The sequence below is a fragment of the Pleurodeles waltl genome, chromosome 8 (assembly GCF_031143425.1).
Source record: "Pleurodeles waltl isolate 20211129_DDA chromosome 8, aPleWal1.hap1.20221129, whole genome shotgun sequence".
In the NCBI taxonomy this organism is placed as follows: Eukaryota; Metazoa; Chordata; class Amphibia; order Caudata; family Salamandridae; genus Pleurodeles; species Pleurodeles waltl.
Genome location: NC_090447.1, coordinates 1,328,454,036 through 1,328,458,490, shown reverse-complemented (window position 1 = coordinate 1,328,458,490; position 4,455 = coordinate 1,328,454,036).

Genomic DNA, 4,455 nt, shown 5'->3' with positions numbered 1-4,455 from the left:
CTTCTGGTTGACAATTTCATCCAGACTTGAACAGTTGGAAGGAAGACCAGTAGAGCTACACACATTTGTTCACAGGCTCCTTAAAGAGAAAATGGCATTGAAAATAATGTGTTTGCAGATATTCTTACTTCTGAGATGTGAGCACATTTTTATACTGTTTATAAGTTGGGTTGATAACATAGACTTCTCTTTGAAGTAATCATCAAGCAGATTTATCCATTCATCTTTGGCAACATCCTTACAATTGTAACATTCCTAGCCATTGAGTGGTACAGTTTTTTAGAGCAGTGACTTGATATTGTCATAAATACACCCTCATGACGGGAAGGCAAAGTTGTATATTTCCAAACACAAGAAGAAGTTGCGCCCTTTGTACAAATCCTGCTGCATCTCCAAGTTGCAGGCCCGTTCATGGTCCTGGTCACAGGGTAGTCCCTGGGACTCTTTCACTTCCTGCTCAAAGTCCTCTAGTAAGTCAAAGCTAAAGTCTAAACAGAAGCATAACAAAGTGAAGTGGGGCTCAAACCTATCCCGCCACTCTGACCCCAAAGAGAAGGCACGAGGGTGTCAAGATGTCAGTTGCATTACATCGAGGTCATCAGTCACGCAGCTGTTCTCCCAGTTGATCCCAATGTACCCCAAGTTTTCCAGACTTTTGTCGACCTCGCAACAGATTGAGATCTTCAAAAAGGCCATGCTACAAATTTTCAGTGTGCTTTCGGCTCTCATTGGAGTCCCTTCATGCCCCGTAAAACCACAACGGCCTTGGCTTGGGTTAGTATAGACGGGTCCCATCCCTGAGACTGTCTGTCTCTGTTGGGCCCGTTACTGGGTCCGTACTTCCTACACTAGAGACTTTCACTCTGACCCCAATTTCCACCTTGGTTACCGTCGCCCTGACATCCGAGCTAACATCATCTGCACCAGTGGATGACCCGGTGCCATGTTCAATCTCAAACTAACACTGACTCAAGCTCAATTGATGTTGTGCTATGAAATTACTAAAGTGCAACCTATTGTCATGGACCTCGACTCTAACCCTTTGCCTGTACCATGTTGTAGTTATCAGCAGAGCCTCCATCATATTTTTGGCTCTGATTCTGACACTGTGCCAGAGCAAGGTACACTCAAGGATATTGATTATGATGATTGGGAGGAGGATGGTTCCCACCCCCCATTACACTAATAATGCCTTATACCTTGATTTACAAAATGCCACTGGACTTGATACCAGATCTGAGCCAGAGCTTGACTCACCACATGGGCCACCAATGGAAGACATTTTCTGGTTTGCAGTGGTGGGTCTTAGCGCAGCCAGGGTATTAGAATTACTGCTGACCTACATTGAGTCTAAAATAAATGTTTTGACAGAAATTCTACAGCCTGGGCCGGCAATATTTGAGTCCATGCTCCCAGTCAATGATGCCCTCACAGATACTCTGATGGTTCTCTGGTCTAAGGGCCTGATTTAGATCTTCACAGGACCAAAGGTGAAAGACAACCCAAGTCCCACTGACTCTGCGAAGAATCTCCAGCCACCTCAATGGAGGCTTTGAAAATAGGGGCTGACAGCGGGACTCCAGCCACGTTTACCGCAAAGTAGATGTGGATGTGCCTTACTGCCAAGCCAACTGTGACGGTCTGACCTCCACACCTGAGTTACTGGATTGGAGGGGGAAGGGGCACAAAACCTACCTTTTTCCACTTTTCCTCTTCTGTTTTGGACAAAACCCGATTGGACATCACCTACCATCGCTGCTGCCACTGAACCACAGAGGACACACGACTCCACCATCGTGGACTCAAAGGTAGGGATACTGCAGGTACTGTGTACATTGTGTGGGCACTGCATATGAGCTCAGGACCTCTGCAGAAATATACATGCCACAGGTATTTATTTTAAATACCTCTGACATGCATATATCGGGAACACATTTGTGTCAGAGATTGATGGGTACACACTGGTACAGGACACATATCACACACATACACAATTGTTATTGTGATGTCAGTATTCAATGCCAAATGAATGCTGGCATCACATTAACGATTGAATCACACTTGTCACCAAATCTATGTGTGCTACCAAATCTGTACTTGTGATATTGTGAGTCCAGTTGTGTATGTGAGTCAGTACGTGTATGTGTGTATGAGATTGGATTGGTTAGTTGAGGTGGAGGGAGATGGAGTGAGTGATGTGGTTGTGTCTGTATGTGTGCCACGTGCATGTGGGTTCGATGTTGTGTATGTTTCGGCATTTACATGTTGTGTGGTGTTGGAATGGCAATGGGTTATTGTGTGTGTGTGATGTGTTGCGCAGGGGGACACATATGGCTAAGGTACAGTGTGTGTGTGTGTGTGTGTGTGTGTTTGACTTACCTCTACTCCATTGCCACTTCCATTGTACGATGTCCATTGGGTCCAGTGACAGGCTCCCTCCATCAGCAAACCACTGCGAGTACACTGCCTGCAGGACTGTAACATCTAAAGATGGTCGTCGGAACCCGCCAGCCTTCCAGCTAGGAAGAGCACTCCGATATTGCGGTCTGCAGCTCAGCCACAATACATCTAAATACGGCGGGTGGAACACCGTCAACTTGACGGTGTTTTTAGGTCTGCCACCGGAGCAGATTGGCGGTAATACTGCCAAGATCTAAATCAGGCCCTAAATCATGTTCTTGCCCACCTGTGAACAGGCATCATAAATCGGTGCCTGGTGATCTGGATTTTCACACCAAGCACCCCACTCCATAGATCCTTACTATCCAGGTTTTGACCCGTAAATTGAACCCTAATTAATTTCTCATTTCCAGGCAGAGGACCTAAAAGGACTGACACCTTTGGAAAATGTGTTTTCCTCTGCTAGCTTGCCACAATGATTCATAGGTGCAGGGTGCCTTTTGGAGTAATATGCCTTTGGGACATGGCCAACTAGACCTTGCTGACAGTACCAGAGGATCTTATGGCTTCTCTAGCTCAGACGATACACAATGAGCAGGATGTGGCCTGTATTGGCAGGGCAGTTGGTGCCAAAGTTATCCTTTGTAAGCCTGCCTGGATAAAGTCTGATGTGTTCTCTGGTGATGTACATGCTTCCTCTTTCATGGGTCTTGCCTCTTTGGAGAGTAGGTGGATTCTGCTTTGGAATGCTTTAAGCATAGCAAAGCTATAGCATGTTCTTTGGGGCTGTTGACAGTTTCTTCACTAGTTCAGCATGGGCTATTCAAGCGGGAGGCATGTAGGCAGAGAGCTTTCTTAGCCTCTTTTGCATCAGACATTCCAGGCCTTTCAGGCTGTGGACATAAATCTGGCAGATGTGTGGGCCAGTAGGAGCAAAAGCCTTCCAATTCCTCTCCCTGCTAAAACCACCTTCAAACTGCTTTAGTTTGCCCTCAGCAGCACATGCCGAACAGTAGGAGGATCCAGCACTTGCGTCACTGTTGGCAATTCAGGCAGATCTGACAGCTGGGTCGAGCAAATTGTTGAAAAAGGTTACACCATAACTTTTTGTCTCCTGCTCCTTGGGTGCACCATGGCCCAACGCTGGACATAGTTATTCGACAGACAGTGTTAACACATTGAGCTCAATTTAGGTGAAGTCTAACCATGTTTACTGTTTGTGCTTACTTGATTCACAGGTAGTATCTTTCATTCCTTGTAACATGTTAAAGTGACTGAAGGTGTCGTCTTTTTAGGAGATAACAGGAATTTAGACTTATTGTGTGAGTAGGAATCAGAAGAGCCCAGTAACAAAAATTATATATGTGCAAATCTATGGTTTAGAGTGAGTGGGCTCTAGAAATAGTGTGGGAACGGGGATGATAGTCAGGAGGACCCGAACTCAGTCCTTGAAGGATGAATGTATGCAAGAGAGAGGCCCTCTGATCCAGCCATTCCCTCTAGGCACAAAACCAAAGGTCATCCGAACACAAGGGGATATCTGAATGTGAGTGTACAATACCTTTCCTTTCACCCTCCACAAGAACAGTTAGAAATAATTAAGTCAGGGAAATATTACGCTGCTTCCTATCTCCTTTCCACCATCCACTCCATGGAATGAGCTGTTGGCACAAAGCCAGCAGACCTTTTTCCTGTTTAGTGTATGTGAAGAAAGAAGCAGTGATGTGGTAGAAAAATCTAAATGTAGCGAACCTGAAGCAAAAGGGACGCTAGGTCATGCTATGTACCACGACAAAAATGAAGCCATAGCCAAATTTCTGAATCAGTGGGTGGGTCCCGCTAACAACAATGGTAAGGGTAAGAAATCTTTTCCTGTATAGGGTCTCTTTGATCTGGAGGGATTAAGGCACTTGGAAAAGACATTACAGGACTCTCAGAACAAATCAGAGGCAGAACAGTGGTGGCTCTTTTTACAGTAGCATGAAGAGGCAAGCAGGAGTCCCTAGTCTTTGATATGAAATAGACCCAGGAGAATCATCCCCGTTCCCACACTAT